Source organism: Helianthus annuus, chromosome 4 (genome assembly GCF_002127325.2).
Source record: "Helianthus annuus cultivar XRQ/B chromosome 4, HanXRQr2.0-SUNRISE, whole genome shotgun sequence".
Classification (NCBI taxonomy): domain Eukaryota; kingdom Viridiplantae; phylum Streptophyta; class Magnoliopsida; order Asterales; family Asteraceae; genus Helianthus; species Helianthus annuus.
Window position 1 is genome coordinate 77643647 of NC_035436.2, and position 22489 is coordinate 77666135.

Genomic DNA, 22489 nt, shown 5'->3' on the forward strand with positions numbered 1-22489 from the left:
GTGACGTGGCGCACGCGCGCATGGCAGTGAGCCAAGAGGACACACCGCGCATGAGCGGGCAGACCAGCGCGCGCGCACCAGTGTGTCTTGCGCGCGTGCGCGCAGAAGCTTCCAGCATTGAATGACAGTGCAGTTGCAGTTCAACTTCGAAACTGACGAGTTAATGGTCTTTGACTGAGAATTAAATGACATATTAAATTGCATTGAAGACGTTTAATGCAATTTATACCTTTCATTTAATTCCTTTGGATGGTTTCGAATCTGGAGCAGTATAAATACAAGCTCTTGGTCACTGCAGAATATACACTAAGAACACCAGCAACAACAGCTTTATGCAAACAGTCTTCTTCACACTTCTGATCATCTTTTTCCTGCAAAGTTCAAGGTAGCCTTCGGGTTGTAGGCCATCTCCGACTGTACCCTGCTACGGCTGTTGTACCCTAGGAAACAAAACGAGTACTCTTGGGAGACTCGGAATTTGTTTTAAGGAAAGCGTGTTGAACACGTGCCTCAGTCATAGAATTTTCTGTTTCTACTCTATTCTTGTATTTGTTTATTTCAGTTGTAATAGTATTTTTTTATTTTCTAGCTTTCTTTATATTGTAATCAGTAATAAAAAATTATTTTATTTTATTTATTTACGCGAACGGTTCCTACAATCCTAGAACAAAGTTTTAAAACTGTTCGTGTAATCAAAACCATTCTGTTTTGTGACTCAAACCAGTTTTGTTTCACTCAGATTGTGTTTTAAAAACAATTTTTTTTTGTTTTCATCTTCAAAGGAGCGACTTTGGTTGAAAACATTCTGGTTACATTCACTTTTGTCCTAATAAATTGCTAAAACTTTCTGAATTGGTCTTCAAAGTTGGACTTAGAAGCCAATCAGTAAGTTCTAAAATTATAAAATTTCAGTTTTTAGTCTTCAAAGTTGGACTTAGAAGCTGAAACAGTAATTTTGTGGTAAAATTAAAATTTACTAGTTTACTTCTGTTTTTTGAGTAAAATAGACTCTTTTGACTAAAAACTTTAAATTTCAGAATGTCGACCGAAAACGTCAACGTTAACAACACGAATGTTGTGACGGGAACCCCCTTGAACGCCACCACTGTGGGAGCGTCCACAGTGGCTAATCACGCTGAACGACCCGAGAAGTTCTCAGATCTCCACTTCAAAAGGTGGCAGCAGAAGATGTTCTTCTACCTAACCACCATGAACCTTGCGAGGTTCTTAACTGAAACCGCACCCCAACCTGTGGAAGGGGAGACCAACGCTCAGGCCCTGAGCGCGGTAGAGGCTTGGAAGCACTCGGATTTCATTTGTCGAGGCTATGTGTTAAACGGGCTCTCGGATGCATTATATAATGTGTACTATAATGTCAAGACTTCCAAAGATTTATGGGATGCCTTGGACAAGAAGTACAAAACGGAGGATGCTGGCACAAAGAAATTTGTGGTAGCCCATTTCTTGGATTTCAAAATGGTTGATTCTAAAACAGTTATGAATCAAGTCCAAGAATTGCAAATTATACTACATGACATCCTTGCGGAAGGCATGACACTAAGCGATACATTCCAAGTGGCAGCGATGATTGAGAAGTTACCTCCTGGTTGGGTGGATTTTAAGAATTATCTTAAACACAAACGAAAGGAGATGAATATAGAGGACCTTATTGTTCGTCTTCAGATTGAAGAGGACAATAGAATTGCCCTAAAAGGCAGCCATGCGCAAACTTCGGCTAGCGCAAATTTGGTTGAGCATGGGCAATCCTCTTAGGGCAATAAGAGCAAGGGGAAAAAGGACAAAGAGAAAGCAAAGGCTAGCAAACTTGGACCGAAGAAAGGGGTTGTGAAAAAGAAACCTCAAACGTTCCAAGGGACTTGATACAACTGTTACGAGGTGGGGCATCGGGCTAACCAATGCAAGAAACCAAAGCGTGCGCACATGGTGGATGAAGACGGAATGCATTTGGTGGCAATGATTTCCGACAAAACCGCAATGTTGGATGAGGTCAATGCGGTGACCAACGCTTCAAAAGGATGGTGGGTTGATACGGGCACGACCTGTCATGTGTGCCCAGACAGGAGCCTCTTTACCACCTTCAAAGAGCTTGTGGGAGATGAGAAGTTGTACGTGAGAAATGCAGCCACCGCGGACATCAAGGGTGAAGGAACAGTGATTTTGAAGTGGACTTCAGGGAAGGAGCTCACTTTAAGCAACGTGTTATATGTCCCGAAAGAAATGATGAACGCGATGTTTATAAGTTCTGGGGTGAGCTAGGAAATGTGGGGGGAAGCCATTCTCTCGGCTAATTATCTTTTGAACAAGATACCACTCAAAAAGAGAGATGAAACTCCATACGAGTTATGGAAAAGGAAGAAGCCTTCATACAAATACTTGAAAGTGTGGGGGTGCCTAGCAAAGGTGATTGTACCACCTCCTAAGGCTCTTAGGATAGGACCCAAAACTATTGATTGCATATTTATTGGGTATGCGCATCAAAGTTGTGCACATATCTTTCTGGTACATGAGTCCAAGAATCCTGATGTATATATAAACACTATCATGGAGGTGAATCCTATCATTGTGTCCTACTTTGAAAATGTGTTTCCTTTGAGAAGACAAACACATGCAACGTCATCAACACCTAATTTTGAAGTAGGTGAAAGCTCATCTACACCAGTTGATGAGGTAGTTCATGATAAGACACATGAATGACCCGAGGTTGAAGAAAGTGATCGTAGGTGAAGTAAAAAGCCAAGGGTTGATAAATCCTTCGGTCCAAACTTCATTAGCTATATGGTTGAGGGCGAGCCCAATACATATCACGAAGCGGTTTCCTCTTCAGAAGGACCTCAATGGAAAGAAGCAATAAGGATTGAAATTGATTCTATATTGCAAAATCATACTTGGGAGTTAGTAGATCTTCCACCTGGTTGCAAACCACTTGGATATCGTTGGATATTCAAAAGGAAGATGAAAACTGATGGAAGTATTGATAAATACAAGGCTAGGTTGGTGATTAAAGGATTTAGACAAAAGGAATGTCAAGATTACTTTGATACCTACTCGCCTGTGACGCGCATAACCTCGATTAGATTGGTTCTTGCTATAGCGGCTTTAAGAAATTTGGAAGTTCAACAAATGGACATTAAACCGCATTTCTAAATGGCGATTTTGAAGAAGAGATTTACATGGAGCAACCTGAAGGTTTCTCCGCCCCACGTGAAGAGGGTAAAGTATGTAAACTCGTCAAGTCTTTGTATGGCTTGAAGCAAGCACCAAAACAATGGCACCAAAACTTTGATCATGTCATGATTGACAATGGTTTCAAAATAAATGAGTGCGATAAATGTGTTTATTTCAAAGATACAAATGAAGATTATGTGATCTTAGGCCTTTACATAGACGATATGCTTATCATTGGGAGTAATGATAAAATTATCAAAGCTACTGAAAGCATGTTGAAAGCGAGATTTGACATGAAAGACATGGGTTTAGCGGATATGATTCTTGGAGTAAAGATCATAAGAACCCAAGATGGTCTTACGTTAAGTCAATCTCACTATGTGGATAAAATTCTTGAAAAATTCAACTCGGGAAATACGAGTGTAGCTCGAACTCCAGTTGATACCTCCCAACATCTCAAGAAAAATAAAGGAGATGGAGTTGCTGAGTTAGAGTACTCATGAATTATTGGCAGCCTAATGTATCTAATGACATGTACTAGACCCGAGTTGGCTTACGCGGTGAGTAGGCTAAGTAGATACACCAGCAATCCGTGCGCGGATCATTGGAAAGCTATCACGAGGGTGCTTAGATACATAAGATACACAAGAGATTATGGACTACATTATACCCGACAACCAGCAGTGATCGAAGGATACCCTGATGCAAACTGGATATCGGATAATAAAGATTCCAAATCAACAAGTGGTTACGTTTTTACACTTGGAGGAGCTGTTATGGCTTGGAAGACTTCTAAGCAGACGGTCATAGCAAGATCCACAATGGAATCCGAATTTATCGCCTTGGATAAGTCAGGCGAGGAGGCGGAATGGCTACGTCAATTCGTGGAATACATTCCAAGATGGCCAAAGCCTTTGCCAGCCATATGTGTACATTGTTGTTAGATCTGAGTTTGATTCTGATTGTATTTTGTGTTTGTAATTAAAGTGAAAATGGATGAGTGTGCAGCGGAATTAAGATGAAAACAAACTTTGCATACAATCAAACGAGAGTAATACTTTGATCAAACATCTCTACACAATGAATCGGAAGATTGAATTTATTTCAATAACGATTACAATGATTGATGAATGAATGCAAACTCCCCCTCAACCAGAGCTCAGTTGTTTGTTCGTGCAAAGAAGACGATTGTGTAAAAGAGCTAATAGAACAGTACAAAGTACTGAACTATTTATAGGCACTTGCAAACTACTGAGCATCTTAGCTGACGTCACCATGAAAGTGACATCTAACCTCCTAACAAACTTTAACCTCTGATCTATACAAACACTGCTGTGTTAACTACTGCTACTACATTACATTACAAAAACAGACTATTGATCAGCTGCTGCAACCTTCTACTGCTGTGAACCCAGCAGTACTTGTCCGGATCAGCAGTGCTTGACTCAAGGCAGTAGATTGTATCAGCAGGGCTTTAGTCTCTCATCAGGTCTTTACTTGAGCAGCAGTTGTAGGTCAGCATTTAGCAAGATCAGCAGATAGGAGGTCAGGAGTTGTTGAAATCACTTTCAAGGGGAGAGATTTGTATGAAAACATCTGCTTATTTAGGATCCACTGCTCTGATCCAGTTTTGGCTTTAATTATCTGTTCCTCTGATAGGGTTCAATGCCAACAATCTCCCCCTGGAACAGATAATGCCAAAACTCTTCATTATTGTGGACATTTATTGCCTCATTAACAGTTCCCTTATTTGACCTTTAAACTGTAGTTCAAAGTTAAGGGCATCTATGTCTTCATCATCCCTACTAAGTGGAAGATCAAGGAGATCCTGCAAATTTTCAAGACTCGGGCCAAGAGCTTGTTCCCTTGATATTTTCTTCACTTCTCCACCAGACCTGAGCAAGGTCAATACGCAGGTCTGTTTGTCAGTTTCCCACTTTTTTATTTTTGAGCCTGGTGGGTTTCTTGAGAGATGTTTATTTGCAGAGGTATTTGGTGAGGCTGGCCTGTTCATAACTGGCTGAGCAGTATGTGCAGATTTTTCCAGTTAAATTCTTCTTTCAACATTACCAATGCACCTGTTTGTACAATGGCTTTTCCAGCAAGAATTTCTTGAACTGTTTCAGCTCCCAACTGTTTGTGTGTCCTTCTTTTGTAGATGGCTGCACCAGTTTGAGCAGTGGTTCTCCTGTTTTACAGCTTTGATGGTCTTTTTGAAACCTCTGCTTCAGGATAGTCAGGCTTTTGAGGAACTTTTGGATCTTTCTTTCTTAATTCCTCCAACCTTTTGTAGGTTGTCCTGACCACATCTTCTTTCCATCTAGCAATTTGTCTTTTGTTTCCATATTCAGCAGCAACCAGTTCTTCTCTCATTCTTTTCAGTTCCACCTGTTTGTCAGGTGCATTCTTTCTAAACTTTGCCCAGTCAGGAGGAGTGTGAGTGACTTTCCTTTTTATCATGTCTTGAATTCTTGCTGCTTCAGTTTCAAGCTCAGGAACAGTCCACTCTTTGTACATGTATCTCTCACCTTTGTACTTCTTGTGAGCCATTATGCTTTCAATGTAGTCTTTCTTCAAAGTTTCAGCTGCTCTTTCTGAAATTTGTTGACTGACATTTTTTTGCAAATCGTTCTAAGGAGCTGACTTGTGTGAGCAGATATTGATAGTGTCTAGAAATTTCTCTGTCAGATTTCCCTTGTGTATTTCTCTTTGAGATATCCTCTGCTTGTCTGGCCTTGATCTTCAAATATTCATCAACATTTTTAGGCCAGGGATATCCTTTTATTGATGGCAACCTCCTTTTGGCAGGGTCATCCTCATAGTAAAAAGATTTTATTTCTTCTCTAACAGCTTCTAGTTCAAGAGGAAATTGAACACCTGCAGGAGGTAAGGGCTTGTGCATTTGAACTGAAGAGATAGCAACTGATTTTGGTATTGTGACAAGAGCTAGAGATTTTGAAGATGTTTGGGATGGTAAAGTGTCATCATCTTTGAGAATTAGCCTTCTCCTCTTTGGTTGAGGAGGGACTGATGATGTTTTGAATGGAACAGTGGTGGTGGATGTAGAGGCAGTGATTTGTGATTGACAAACAGTTGTTGAAACAACTGGTGTTCCAACCACTGTTGTCTTTACAGCAGATGTTGTAACAACTGCTGTCTTCTGCCTTTTGGCAGGAGGAGATTTTGTTTTTGGTGGTGGTGGTGGTAAGGCAGTGGATGTAGTGTGTGTTGAAGTGGGAGCAGATGTTGAAACCACTGAAGCACCAACAGTAGTGGGTAAAACAGAAGTTACAACAGCTGTTTTAGGTGGTGGTTTTGAAACAGACTTTGAACGTCTGGTTGGAATGGATTTGGGTAGCCTTATTATTTTTGTAGGCTTCTTCTTTTCATCAACAAGATTTTCATCATCTTTTGACCCTGAAGTACCCTGATCCGGATAATCCACCCTGGTTTTCCTTTTGGCCTCTCTATCCCTTTTTACACTTGCAACTGCTTCTGCCAGTGCATTTGTGGTCACATCAATTTTCTTGCTTCCATCTGGCAGAGGGATCTGTTTGGTCATATTTGAATTTTCTGGTGCAATGTAGAGACCATCCTCTATTCCCTTCCTTTTCCATTCCTGAATTTTCTCCCCCTTTTTGGCATTATCTGGGGGAAGTTGATCAATGAAAAGAACTGGTGGAGGAGCAGTGCCAGTAGTGTACAGGATCTGAGTTTTGAGTGCCTTTAGATCAGCCTGAGTGTTCTTAAATCTTGACTCCATTGCATTTCTCAGCTGTTGAACATGTTTTGCATGTTGCTGATCTGCGAGTTGTGCTTGATGATGGAGAAAAGGTTGAAATAGATTCCAGAGCTCATTTGTAGCAGATGCCTGTTGTGGAGCAGGTGCTTGAGGTGGAACAGCAGTGGATTGCATCTTTTGAGTTTTCAACACTTGCTGTAGCATGTTTTTAAGATCTGCAACAGATGTATCCAACTTTTCAATTCGCTCCGTCAAATCCTGATTTTTTAAATCATCACCCAATTTAATGGGATCATCTGATTTCCAACTAACAGTGGTTTTATCAGTGGTAGAGGTAGGGAGTATACTCCAAACATTACCCACTGATGCCCCTTTTTCTTGGTACTGGGGTCTTCTCCCTTCAACACTTGACAACCTTTTGATGTTGCCAGTAGAATAAATAAATCCACTGGTGGTTGGCAGAGGTGCTATAAAAGGAATTGCCTCCAAGGAAGTCTTATTGATGTAACCACTGCCCAACTGTAAACCGGTGGGTTCAACAGTTGTAGTGGTTGCTTCACTTGGATTACCACCAAGAGTTACTTGTAACTCAAGGGGTGTAACCTCCTCAGGTTATGTTGGTGGGTTAGCAAGGAATGATACATCAGGCTCAGTCAGTTGTTGAGGTATTCTCATTAACAGGTGATTGAGAAGGACTGAGTAATGCCTGGTTCAAATCGATTGCATCCAACAAAAGTTGTGTTTTTGGTGGAATTGTGGATGTGAAGTTGGTTGTAGAAAGAGGATTTGCCCCGGGCATTGGGCTGTGGATGATGGAAACGAGTGTTTCCAGAGCATCATAATGTGGTGTCCCTTTGTGTACAACCTGTTCTTTTTGGGAAGAAACAGGAGGAGTTTTGGTTATGGGTTGAGATATTTGTACCAACTGCTGTGAGGAAGTAGCAGTAGTGGTTTCTTGTGACATATGTGTTGTCATAGGCAGTAGCTCTGGTATCTCATCCTCCAGAGTTGCCGTTTTGATTGGTTTGGGGGCTTTTGGATTTTTCTTTTTGTTTGGATTTTTGGGATTTGTAGGTGTGGGTTTCAAAACAGTTGGTCTGCTAAATTCTACTCAGGCACCTCTGCTTGTGTTTTGCAAGGTGCTAACATTCATGAAAAAGTTTCAGATGTTAGGCTGTTTATTTGAGTAATCTCACCTTGATTTATTGCAGTTAAATCATCCTTACTGAATTTCTTTTCAAAATAGTAACTTAAAAACCTTGGAAACAGTAAGAATGATTTTGTTTCAAAATTATTAACCAAATCTTTAAAGATTTCCCGAGAATAGTTAAAGTTTTCTTCTTGAAGAATTGCATATCCCAGATTTTGAATCTTTAAAGGGATTTCATTGAAAGAAGTAGTTTTGTTTGAAACACATAGTAGGAGGGTATGAAATAAAAATCTGGTTGCAGAAGGAAAATAACCTTTTTGTAAGGTAAGTTTCTTCATCATTGTGGCTTCATACCCTCTTTCAATGAAGTCAGTTTGTAACTCCTTTTTAGTGAAGGAAGTTTTACCTTTCTGATCATCGAGTTGAAAGACCTCTGAAATGGATTGTGGCGTGATTTGGATAGCTTTTCCCTTTATAGAAGAGTGTATGGTGGTTGCAATGTCGCCTTGTTTTTCAAGGGTTGCATTCTTCCAGAACTCCCTTTGGGTATCCAAATAGATTGGTGCATTGGCGGTGAACAAAGTTTTGTACTTTGATTTTGCCATGATGTTAATGGTGGAATCGAAAACATCGGTGGTTCCTGGTTTTGTGAGAAGACCCAGGAGATTGTGAGATGATTTATATGGGATTTCAGTGGAGATTGCCTTTTGAGAGGCTGTTTTCGATGTTGATTTGGATGTGGGTTTTGCAGATGACTTCGATTTTGTCATTTTTGAAGAGAATGATCGAAGAAATTTGTGAAGGATGAGATGAAAAACTGTTTTGAAAAGAGAATTTTTGAAGAATTCAATTCGATAGTAAAACCCTGTTTTGGTGGTGAGTGGCGGATTTTATAGGGAAGAAAGTGAGTGCTGACGTGGCAGCCGTTACAAAAGGACTGAGCACAATGTACTGCCCACGTGATAACCCCTGGTGAAAGTGAAGGACAGTACTTTGATGAAAGTGATAGATGAAGGCAGTGGTAAGGAAGCAGTGGATGATTTTCACTATCAGTGGATAGCATATCAGTGGATAAGATACTGCTTTTGAACAACAAAGATTATCCAAGGAATGAGAGAACAGGGGTTGACTTTCAGCAAAGGACAGACTTTTGAAGTAGAGCAAACTTTTGAAAAATCAGTGGTTATGGCAGACTTTTAAGGATTTTTAATGAAAATTTCATTTTTGCCTATTTTTAAGGATGGATTTTTGATTTTCTGAAAACATTTTGTTGCTTTTATTCAAAGAAAAACAAGATGTTGCTTGTTATTCCATGTTCAGCATCCCAATCCTAGAGACCAAGCTTTCAAAAGTGGCTGTATCAAGTGCTTTTGTGAGCACATCTGCCAGCTGGTCTTTAGTTGGGACATGATGCAGAGAAATCAAGCCTTTTTCATAGCAATCCCTCACAAAGTGATGTCTGATGTCGATGTGTTTGGTGGTAGAATGGGAAACTGGATTTTTGATGATATTTTCTGCTGCCTGGCTGTCCAACATGAGTGGTGTTTTTAAGGCAGTGATACCAAAATCCAGTAACTGATTTTGAAGCCACAGGAGTTGGGCTGTACAGCTTGCAGCAGCAATGTATTCAGCCTCAGCAGTGGATGTTGAAACTGCTGCTTGCTTTTTGCTTTACCAAGAAACTAAGCAAACACCTAGAAACTGGCACCCTCCTGAAGTGGACTTCCTTGTGGTGTGACATCCAGCAAAGTCACTGTCTGATAAACTTGAAAGCTTGATATTCCCATTAGCTGGATACCAGATACCAAGTGTGGGAGCACCTTTTATGTATCTGAAGATCCTTTTTACAGCAATGAGATTTGATTTTCTGGGAGCTGATTGACTTCTTGCACAGACACATGTTGCAAACATGATGTCTGGTCTAGATTCAGTTAGGTACAATAAAGACCCAATCATGCTTCCATAGAGTGTTTGGTCAATCAGCTCATCCTTTTCATCAGACATGACCAGCTTATTTGTTGCCATGGGTGTGCTGCATGGTTTACAATCATTCATGTCAAATTTGGTCAAAAGTTCTTTAGCATATTTGCTTTGATGAATGAAAGTTCCATTTTGCATTTGTTGTACTTAGAGATCAAGAAAGCATTGCAGCTCACCCATTGCACTCATTTCAAACTCAGCTGTCATGAGTTCTCTAAACTCTTCACACATTTGGTTACATGTGCTTCCAAAAATAATGTCATCCACATAAATTTGGACAATCATTAAATCCTTCCCTCTCCATTTAAGAAACAGTATTTTATCAATGGTACCTCTTTTGAAACCATTTGAGAGTAGGAAGTTGGAAAGAGTTTCATACCAGGCCCTTGGTGCTTGTTTCAGGCCATACAAGGCTTTGTTTAGCCTGTAGACGTGATCAGGATAAAATGGATCCTCAAAACCTGGAGGTTGACATACATACACCTCTTCTTGAATTATACCATAGAGGAAAGCACTTTTGATATCCATTTGAAACACCTTCATGTTGTGGTTGACAGCAAAGGCCAGGAACAGTCTAATGGCTTCCAATCTTGCAACAGGGGCGAATGTTTCATCATAATCAATCCCCTCTTCCTATCTGTAACCTTGAACCACAAACCTGGCTTTATTCTTGACAACAATGCCCCTTTCATCAGTTTTGTTCTTGAAGACCCACTTTGTGCCAATGGGACTGACCTCTTCTGGCAGTGGTACAAGCTCCCATACTTGTTGTCTTTTAAACTGTTGGAGCTCCTCTTGCATGGCTTCTACCCAGCTGTTGTCTTTCAGTGCCTCTTGGTACTTGACTGGCTGATGGAGTGATAGAAAACCAGCAAAAAGACAAATGTTTTGGGTTTGGCTTCTTGTGAGCACCCCTTCATTGATGTTGCCAATGATTTAATCAGGTGGATGAGATCTCAAGAAGATTAAATCTCCTTGGTATGGTATCATGGCATTTGTTGGTGAAGGCTGCAAATATGTATCATCTGAGCTAACCACTGCTGGTGACTTTGATGACCCAGCAGTGGCTTCAAAAGGTGGTGGAATACGAGGTAATGAAGTGGACAACTGCTGACTTTTATCCACTGTTTGAGGACTTTTTTCAGCCGTGTTTGAGGATGTGGAAGCAGTGGTGGATAGGCTACTTTGGTCAACAACTGTTGAGGTAGCAGTGGTTGAGCTTTGACAACTGTTTTGAACAGCTGGTGCTTTTCCCTTTATGGCAGACCTTTGAGGGATGATGATTTCATACCCATAGTCTGGTGTTGTATCCTCTGATGGACCTGCACTGTTAGTCTTGACAGCAGTATTTTCAAAAGCAAATTTTTCAAGATCAAACAGATCTGCAGGATTTGCTGGGATTTTCATTGATGAAAGTTCATTGAACATTACATTCAAAGTCTCCTCCACTGTCTTGGTCCGTGTATTGAACACTTTGTATGCCTTGGCAGTGGTTGAGTATCCCAGATGATAACCACAATCAATTTTGGTTGCAAATTTTGAAATGGAATCTTTTAAGTTCAAAATAAAGCATGGGCAGCCAAACACTTTGAAATATGAGATCAGTGGTTTGATTTTATACAGAATTTCATAAGCAGTCTTTTTGTGCCTGGGGTTTATTAAAACTCTATTCTGGACATAGCAAGCAGTGTTTACTGCCTCTGCCCAGAAAGTTAATGGCAAACCTGAATCTGCAAGCATAGTTCTGGCAGCCTCAATCAAAGTTCTGTTCTTTCTTTCAACAACCCCATTTTGCTCTGGTGTTCTAGGGATACTGTACTGCCTTACAATCCCTTTCTTCACACAGAAGGCATCCAACTCCTTATTTTTAAATTCTGTGCCATTGTCACTCCTGAAGCTTTTCACTGGAAGGTCAACTTGCTTTTCAACCTGTGTCACAAAGTCTTGCAAAATGCCTGCAGTTTCATCTTTGGAGTGCAAAAAGAAAGTCCATGTAAACCTAGAAAAGTCATCAACAATAACCAAACAATATCTTTTCTTTTTGAGGCTCATGACTTGAACTGGGCCAAACAAATCCATGTGTAGCATTTGCAAACACTGGGTTGTTTTGGACTCTTCAATGGACTTGTAAGAACTTTTATGCTGTTTTCCTTTTAAACAGGAAATGCAATGTTCAGGACATGAAAATAATTTTTGTGGTAGGCCTCTCACCAAACCAATTTTTGAAATTTCACTGATTGTCTTAAGATTTGTGTGCCCTAGCCTTCTGTGCCAAAGTTCTGTCTCTTTGTTAGAGGCAGCTGAGAACAGACAGGCATCAGCTCTGGGACACTCTTTTGACATATCAACAACATAAACATTGCCACTTCTTTGAGCAACAAGTTTAGTTTGACCAGTTTTAATTATTGCTTCAATCTTTTTGACCATTTCTGGTCCAACAATCCTACAACAATCTTTTGTGAAGAATGACCCAAACCCTTTGTCACTCATTTGTGATACACTCAGAAGGTTGAATTTTAGATTGTCTATTAGATTGACATTTTCAAATTTTACATTTCCAGATTGCACTGTACCAGACCCTAGAACTTTCCCTTTACTATTATTCCCAAAGGATATATCACCCCCTCCATGGATTTTAAAGTCTTTGAGGAGGGCTTTACATCCTTTCATGTGCCTGGAGCCTCCACTATCTACATACCAAAGACTATCAAAGCATGCAGAAGCTCCCTGCACATGAAGTAAAAGGATTAGTTCATTAAGGGCTCCAAAGCCAACAGGGCTTTGGATGGGGATTCAGCAGTGTCTGGTATGGATGCAGAGTGATGGACAGTGGTTAGGTCAGGGGTTTGGACAGTTTTAGTACTGTTTCTTGCTAACCACTCTTGAGGGTCTTGACCAATCACCTACTGATAACCAAAAGGATGCCTATTCACTTTAGGTTTAGAGGGCCTTTTGTAGGCCTCATAAACGTGTGGAATCCTTTGGTAAGACTGTTTTTCCTTGCCTTTTCTGAACTGATTGGCAGGGGGTGCATCAGTAACCTGAACATCTCCTTTGACAGATGTTTGGTTCAGCTGTTTTGTGACAGCTGTTTGAACTGGTACAAACAGTGGTTGTTTCTTGGTGAATTTGATAGATGATGATGATGATGGACTCAAGGATGTTTTAGCAAGGTACTCATTCTTTTTCACATCAAAGTTTTTGAGATACACACATGCTTGAGTTTTGTGGTTTGTTTTTCCACAAACAATGCAACTTTCAGCTGGAACTATGACACTTGTTCTGTTTATATCATAAGCTTTTAAGTGGAAACAGTCTTTTGTTAGATGATTCCTTTTCTCACAGAATTCACAAAACAAGTTATCAATTTTTTCTTTCTTCTTTCTCTTTTCAGACTCCTTTGTAGCAGAGGTTTTAACCACTGCTGGGATGTCCTTGAGAGGAATGACTTTAGCTTTTGGAGCTTTAACACCATCAGTTGATGTAAAGTTCATTGGCTTGAAATTTTCAAGAATATCACACTCATCAGACCATTTTGGTTTAAACTGATGATTTTCAAGCTCCTCAAAAGTAGAGGATCCCATTGGTCTGTCAAGTGTGATTTTGTTACCAAGTTTATCAGTGATTTTCACTTCTTGGCCATTCTTGTTTGTGGGGATGAACTCAGTGGTTACATCAGTGGTTGAAACAAATTTTTCAAAAGCAGTGTTTTCATCATCATGTTTTCTATAACCAACCCCAAATTTCACATTGCTTTTTATCTGCTTTTCAAGCATAACCTCATACCCTTTGCATGATTCCACCCATCTCTCACATGTGATCTGGGTGGACTCTAACTCCTTTTTGCAAACATGGTATTTTTCTACCAAAGTTTGGAGTTGGGTTTTGGTTATACTCTGCTCTTCTTTCATGCTGCTAATCTCTTTGTCTTTTTCAGCCAATTTGTTTTTAAGTTCTTTTAGAGATCTTTCAAATTTGACTTCATCAGATAAGATTTTATCCTGAAGGTTTTCATTCACCTCTTTGATGTTAGCAAAAGCAATAATGCAATTGTCAGAACACAGTTTTTCAAGAACTTGAGGTGATACCTTGGCAGCAGCCATCATTGCACAATCACATTGAGGATTTTCTTCATCTTCAGCTCCTTCTTCTTTCTCACCTGCTTTTTCTTCTTTCTTCTCTTCCTTGTTTTCTTCGGACCATGGGTCTGTCAGTGGTTCAATCAGGGTACCTGAACTTTCTTCCAACAGTAGTTCACCAGCCACAGAAGTAACCACTGCTTCAGTCACCTCATCCACTGTTTCAATATCCAGCTGTTCCTCCTCAGTTTCAACCCCCTCCTGTATTGACTCTAATGCCATCAAACAAAATTCATTATTAGAAGAAACATTGGAAGCACAGAGTGCAAAATTTTCATCACTTAGGTCTTCAGGCAAACTGCTCCAGTCAACAAACCCTTGAGTGAAAAAGCTTTGTTGATCTGGTTGTACTGCTGCTGGAGCAGTGGTTTGAGGTGCAGGCTGCACTTGTGCTTGAGGGACAGGGGTTTGAACATATTGGATTTGTGGAACAGTGGTTTGGACATAGTGCACTGGCACAGGGGCAGCATCAAAGTGAGAAGTGTTCACTTGAGCTGCTGGGGCATATTGGGCATAGTGCACAGTGCCTTGATTTTGAGGTCTAGGATTTGGGCTAGGATGAGTGATTATGGGACCAGTAGTTTGACTCCTACACTCCCTAGCGAAGTGTCCCAACCTATTACACTTGTAGCACTTGATTTTCGATTTATCCAACCCAACCCTTAGATTCCCATGCAAGCCTGGGAACTTTCGCCCTGTTCTTTTATAAAATTTGCTAGTTCTAACACTTAGCAAGGCCAGTTGATGCATGATGTTAGATTTAGCTGCCTTTTTGCTTCTTTTGTTAATTTGAGCTCATTTAATCCTGAAAATACAAAAGGAAGACAAAAACACTCTTTTTCCAACATTAGTACTTAAAAAGGGTTAGTTTTATGCCTCATTTGATGTAATTTATATGTTGCATTTTACACACATCAAATACCCCCACACTTGAATTTTTTGCTTGTCCTCAAGCAAAACTCTTTAATACGTGGCTTACACTCCCAAATGGAATGGGTAGAAGAGAAGGTTTTGGCTTGTCATAGAGTGTCGGGAATCCAAGATCTTTATTGGGTTTTATTTTTATTTATTTACAATCCTATTCGTTATGATTTATTTAGAACGTTTCATAAGAGAAATTACTTATTTGGGCATAACATGCCTTTTTAAAATTCCATTTATATACAAGTTCACATACCTCACGGGAGAAATCACTCACACTCGGCCGAAGGTGTCTTTTTTTAGTGAATCACTCGAGAGCGGCATGGAACTTATTCCTACCATAGGCTTGCCAAGAAATCAATCCTCCTCCTTTTTAACTTTTTACCTTTGTAAATATCAAGAGGACTTTTTGGGTAAAGGCTTGGGCTAAAGGTGGGTAGTTGGGTTAGTGGTTAGTAGAAAAGGGTGAAAAGCGTAAAAAGCGTCGGTTTTCGTAAAATATTTTGTTTTAGTGACTTTTTATTCTTAATGAAGTATTTCTTCAAACAAGCTTTTGTTTTAGGAGCTTTGTTTGTTTATTTCTAACTTCATTGTAAAAAAATTTTTTTTAGTCACACGAAAACCAAGCTAGTTACTAAAATAAAGGGTAAAAATAAAAGGGTTTTTGGTGGGTAAAAAGGGTTTTGGGGTAAGAAATGAAAAAGGTTTGAAAGAAAAAGGGTTAGTCCTAATGCCTCTATCATATACTTACTTGGGTTTAAGTTGGTAAGGACCGGGAATGAATTGTCGTGGCAAGTTCTAGAGTCGTAAGAACCAAGCGCTATTCACACAAGAAACGAAAAATGAGCATTTAGCGTAAAGATGTATATTTGTATGCTCAATAAAGGCTCAAAACTCACTTTTTGTGGGAATGGGTTTTTATGTGATCAAGTATATATAATCGAATTTTAACTAAGCTTGTCATGCCGTTTCATAATTTTCTTATGTTGGTTCTTTTTATCACGACGCTATCGGTTGTAAATTTGTAAAAATATAACCTTGTTAGTCTTAGAATTTCCCAACATAAACTTTAGACAAGTAAAAAAAATGAAAATTTTTGAAAAAAATTTGGGGTGATTAGCGGTTCTAATAGAGTTTTGTGTAAGGCTTGTTATTAGGACTTGCAAAATTCAAGGTTTTAGCATCCCCCCCCCACACTTAAATTACACATTGTCCTCAATGTGTCCCAAAAATAAATTTTTACGTTGATTGAATGTGTAACACGGTGTTAAAAGCAAAAATTTATGTTACTGGCGGTCCGGACACGGCCCCGTGGTGACCGGGCACGGCCCCGTGTTCAGGTGCCAGTAACGATAATTAAAGAAAAGAAACAGAAGCCTGGACACGGGGGCATGTCCGATGAACACAGCCCGTGTCCAGTTACCTGAACTGGGCATTTTTCTGCAGGGTGTTCAGCACGGGGCCGTGTTGGCTGGGCACGGCCCGTGCTGAACTTACTGTAATGGAGAAATTGTTGTCGGGTGGCCTTGTTCTTGTGCATGGGACCACGTTTTTCGTTTCCCTTATCATCCTTTTCCACCATGAGAGTGTTTTATTCCTGCATATTAAAACTAAAACATTAAATTTAAACTAAGGATAGTTCCGCGGATTGCCTCCGTGGTGCGCCACGTTTATAAGGGTCCGTGGCTAGACCCAAGGCAAGGTTATATGTTTTCTGAGCTGGATGTTTTGCTTTCCATGTTACATCGTCGGAGAGCATCATCCAAACTTGAATCAATAACCTTCATGTAGTTGAGCGGGTCATCGTCCTCTATTCTCTTCCCAACCCCGAATTTTACTTCATCATCCCCGTACTTTAAGGTGAGCGTTCCGTCATTCATGTCTACCACTGCCTGTGTGGTGGCGAGAAATGGTCTCCCTAGTATGAGGGGGACTTCGGTGTCTTCTTCCATATCGAGTATGACAAAGTCGGCCGGGTAGACGAATTTGTTCACTTTGACTTGGAGATCTTCAATGACACCTTGCGGGAATTTGACGGATCGATCAGCAAGTTGTATGCTCATTTTTGTAGGACTCGTTTTTCCTAGGCCGAGTCTTTTGAACATTGATGAGGGCATGAGGTTAATGCTAGCCCCAAGGTCGGCTAGTGCATTACGAACGGGGGAGTCCCCGATTGAGCAAGGAATCGTGAAGTTTCCGGGATCGATTTTCTTTTGGGGGAGTTTGTTGAGTACGAGGGCAGAGCATTCTTCGCCTAAGTTAACTAATTTCAATGTTTCAATTTTCCTTTTATGAGTGAGGAAGTCCCTCATGAACTTAGAGTATTTGGGCATTTGGGTTAGGACATCAATAAAAGGAATGTTGACATGCAATTGTTTTAGTAGACTTTCGAATTTTGCGAATTGCTCATTGGTCTTTTGACGGATTAACCTACCGGGGTACGGAACTCGAGGAGCCTTGGTAGGCTCTGGTGATGGAGAGGAACCCTTCTCTTGTAGGGGCGGCGGTATAGTCTCCTCGGTAGGCGGCGGCCCTTCCGTGGGACCCACGGTGCGGTTTCGCAATGTGATGAGGTGAACTTGCGCTTTTGGGTTTGTTTCGGTATTGCTTGGTAATGCGCCTTGTGGTCTCTCGGAGAAATTTAGGGCTAGTTGACTTATTTGTTTTTCTATGTTTTGAATACTAGCTTGTTGATTTCTAAAATTTGATTCTAATTGTAGAAACCTCTCCGAGTTTTTCTTTTCAGTGTCGGAGATGAGGCGAGATATGGTATCTTCAAGCCTTTCTCGTCCACCTTGTTGTTGAGGGAAATTTTGTGACTCATTTCTTGGTTGTTGAAAGTTTTTTCGTTGGTTACTACTATTGCCGGGTTCTCTTAACCAATGTTAGGGTGATTTCGCCATCCTTGGTTGTAGGTGCCCGTTGGAGGACCCAACGGCCTAGGTCTATTATCAATGTAGCTTACCGACTCTTGTTGATCGTCTGTTTCTTTCATACAACTCCAATTTTCATGTGGCCCACCACACCCTTCACAAGCCATAACCGAGACTGTTTTTGTCATTTCCAATTTTTTTATTTTCGAAGAAAGGGCCTCGATTTGGGCTTGTAAAGAAGTGCTTTCATCAACCTTATGGGCGACTTGGGCAGTAGATTTATTCCCTCGGGGAGTGTTCCACTGAAAATTGGTTTGAGCAATTTCCTCAATTTGATTATATATCTAACGCAGGCGGCGATTACCTAAAAGTCCCCCGGAGCTAGAGTCAAGTGTCTGCCTTGTGTGTGGCAACAACCCATTATAGAAAGTGGATACTTGTTGCCATATCGCAAGGCCGTGATGTGGACACTTTCGCAATAGCTCCTTGAACCTTTCCCAAGTTTCATATAAGGATTCCCCGTCCTCTTGTGAATATGTATTAATTTCAGTCATTAATTTAGCCGTTTTAGCGGGAGGGAAATACTTATATAGAAATTTTTGGGCTAGTTCATCCCAGGTGTTTACCGATCCAGCTGGGAGGGCGTTAAGCCAAGCTTTTGCTCGGTCTTTTAGTGAAAAAGGAAACATTCGGAGGCGGATGGCATCATTTGATGCTCCATTGATCTGAAAAGTATCACATATTTCTAAGAAATTAGTAATATGTAGATGGGGATCCTCGTCCGCAAGCCCATGAAAGGTTGCGGAGTTTTGAAGCATCTGTATCAAATGCGGCCGAAGTTCGAAGTTATTGGCTTCAACATTCGGTGCGTTGATAGCGGCGCCGAGATTACCTACAGTGGGTCGTAGATAATCCATGAGGGTACGTTGGTCCGCCATTAGAAGTGGATTTCCCGAAACCTTCTCTTGGTTTTTGGCTTTTAGTCTTTTTCTGAGAAAGCGTTCGGGTTCTTCTAGAGGTTCTTTTATGTCCTTATTAGAACTGGAGCTCATACACTACGTAGGGGTGGTGTCTGGTTCCAAGTCCTGCAATAAAAACAGAAAAGAATGCTGGTCAAAAGATTCACCACGGCCCCGTGCTCAGTGAACACGGCCCGTGGTCGGAGTTACAGTGATTGTTTTCCAGATCCCAGTTACTGGAGAGTTGGACACGGCCCCGTGTTGCACCGACACGGCCCCATGGTCAGCCTTCTGTAACTTGGAAAACTAAAAACTGCCAGTAACAACGCTGGGCACGGCCCGTGTCCGACCAGGCACAACCCGTGCTGAGCTCTGCAGAAGCTGAAAAACTAAGAAAATCCTAAAAATTAAAAAGAAAAATAAAAAATATGATTAGGCCGTTGATTCCTAACTTTCTTAAAATCCTTGTGTCCCCGGCAACGGCGCCAAAAACTTGATGTGCGTGAAGTGTGTTATATTTTAGATGTATATTTTAAGCCCTTTTTACACTTTTAGCCAAGTTTTAAATTTATAAAACACGATATTTACTAACACTAAACACACATATGGGCAAGTGCACCCATCGTGGACGTAGTATAATGTTGGTAAGATACCGAGGTCGTCCAAGGACACAAGAGCTTTTAGTACCGGTTTATCCTCAACGTCTAACCAAATCAAAATGTTAGAAAAAGGTTATTAAACTAAGAAAATAAAACTAACTAAATGCTGAAAAATAAAATAAAAATAAAAACAGATAGACAAGATGAATCACATGGATCCGACTCGTGTATTAGTATAACCATTGATTATTTTCGCACTTTTGCACTTGTTTAAGAGATTATCTTAGTTATTGTAGTAGGCCCCTCTTTTGAAGGCGCCGTTACCCTCAACCTAGTAGTTTGAGTCAGGAAGGATACAATCCTAAAGGGTCGGATTATTGAAAGATAATGAATTAAGTTATTAATGCAAATTATGGTAGGCCCCTCTTTTGGAGGTGACGTTACCCTCGACTAAGTAGTCTGAGTCAGCAGGGATACAGTCCTAAATAGCCGGGTTATAGTATTAATAGTAGTTAACTTATGAGGGGGTCAAAGAGTTAGGATCCCCGCCATCCAATACCTTTGGGTATTGAAGGAGATCCTACTAAATTTAACCCAGGTCCCTTGCAGGACCTCTAAACGCTGAACAAGGGCAAGACCCTTACCAAACCGTTCCCTTAACCCCCGACCAGGTAGCCAACATACCTCCATATAGACCGTGGAGATATAAATGGTGAAAATCTTTTATTTTATATAGACAGTAAAATAATGCCAAGCCACCACGGACAAACGATAAGGAAGAATCACCTTCAACATAAGCAACTAGTTATTAAAGTCATTAATACAAAACCAAATAAAAAGTACAAAAGATTAAAAATAAAAAGTATTATACTAAACACTTGTCTTCACCAAGTGATGTAAGAGACTTAGGCAAACATGGCCTTGATTGTCAAGAACTCTTACGATCAATCTTGGATCCCGAGACGACTCACACACTCTATGATGGACAATGGATGATGGTGGTGGATGATGGTGTTGTGATGGTGGCGGATGGTGGATGAAGTGTGAGAGAGGTAGTGTGCCAAGGGATGAGTTGCAATGAGACCATGCCAAGGGATGAGTTGCAATGAGACCAAGCACTCCTATTTATAGGCTGAACAGAAGCCTGGGCATGGCCCCGTGTCCGCTGAGCACGGCCCCGTGCCTGTCTGACAATCTCTCTCCTTATTAATTGTAATTCGCAATTACAATTAATGCGCCTACAGTACTTTCGCCACGCCCCCGTGTTCACTTGGCACGACCCCGTGGTGGGCAATAGAAGCTTCTATAGGTTTGTCATATCTGCTGCTTCTTGGGCACGGCCCCGTGCTCGCTGAGCACGGGGCGTGTTCAGTCTTCTGCCTTCTCTGTTTTGCTTGGGAGGATGCTGTCGAGGGGTCGGGCAATCCACTTATGTTCCTTTTCTTGTATTTATGTTAGATTTAGCTGCCTTTTTGCTTCTTTTGTTAATTTGAGCTCATTTAATCCTGAAAATAAAAAAGGAAGACAAAAACACTCTTTTTCCAACATTAGTACTTAAAAAGGGTTAGTTTTATGCCTCATTTGATGTAATTTATATGTTGCATTTTACACACATCATGGTGCATGGGGCCCGATGTGACGTGCGCGGCGCACCAGAGTGAGCCAATACGGCGCGACTGTGTGGCGTACTCGTATAGGCTCACAGGTGACGTGGCGCACGCGCGCATGGACCTGAGTTAGTGTGGCGCACGCGCACATGGCAGTGAGCCAAGAGGACGCACCGCGCATGAGCGTGCAGTACAGCGCGCGCGCACCAGTGTGTCTTGCGCGCGCGCGCGCGGAAGCTTCCAGCATTGAATGACAGTGCAGTTACAGTTCAACTTCGAAACTAACGAGTTAATGGTCTTTGTCTGAGAATTACATGACGTATTAAATTGCATTGAAGACGTTTAATGCAATTTACACCTCTCCTTTAGTTCCTTTTGACGGTTTCGAATCTGGAGCTGTATAAATACAAGCTCTTGGTCACTGCAGAAGATACACTAAGAACACCAGCAACAACAACTTTATGCAAACAGTCTTCGTCACACTTCTGATCATCTTCTTCCTGCAAAGTTCAAGGTAGCCTTCGGGTTGTAGGCCATCTCCGGCAGTACGCTGCTCCGACTGTTGTACCCTGGGAAACAAAACGAGTACTCTTGGGAGATTCGGAATTTGTTTTAAAGGAAGCGTGTTGAACACATGCCTCAGTCATAGAATTTTCTGTTTCTACTCCATTCTTGTATTTGTTTATTTCAGTTGTAATAGTATTTTTTTTTATTTTCCAGCTTTCTATATATTGTAATCAGTAATAAAAATTTATTTTATTTTATTTATTTACGCGAACGGTTCCTACAATCCTAAAACAAATTTTTAAAACCGTTCGTGTAATCAAAACCATTCTGTTTTGTGACTCAAACCAGTTTTGTTTCACTTAGATTGTGTTTTAAAAACATTTTTTTTGTTTTCATCATCAAAGGAGCGACTTTGGTTGAAAACATTCTGGTTACATTCACTTTTGTCCTAATAAATTGCTAAAACTTTCTGAATTGGTCTTCAAAGTTGGACTTAGAAGCCAATCAGTAAGTTCTAAAATTATAAAATTTCTGTTTTTAGTCTTCAAAGTTGGACTTAGAAGCTAAAACAGTAATTTTGTGGTAAAATTAAAATTTACTAGTTTACTTCTGTTTTTTGCGTAAAACAGACTCTTTTGACTAAAAACTTTAAATTTTAATTTTTCAGAATGTCGACCGAAAACGTCATCGTTAACAACACGAATGTTGTGACGGGAACCCCATTGAACGCCACCATGGGAGCATCCACAGTGGCTAATCACGCTGAACGACCCGAGAAGTTCTCGGGTGTACACTTCAAAAGGTGGCAGCAGAAGATGTTCTTCTA

The 22489-nt window shown here is 40.7% G+C and overlaps 1 non-coding gene across 1 annotated transcript; it reads left to right on the plus strand.

Annotated features, from left to right (window-relative positions):
- The first annotated feature begins 18444 nt into the window (after positions 1 to 18444).
- On the plus strand, positions 18445 to 18551 carry LOC118491886. Its single transcript, XR_004892331.1, has one exon. It is a non-coding gene; the product is annotated as a small nucleolar RNA R71 (small nucleolar RNA).
- The last annotated feature ends 3938 nt before the right edge of the window (positions 18552 to 22489 follow it).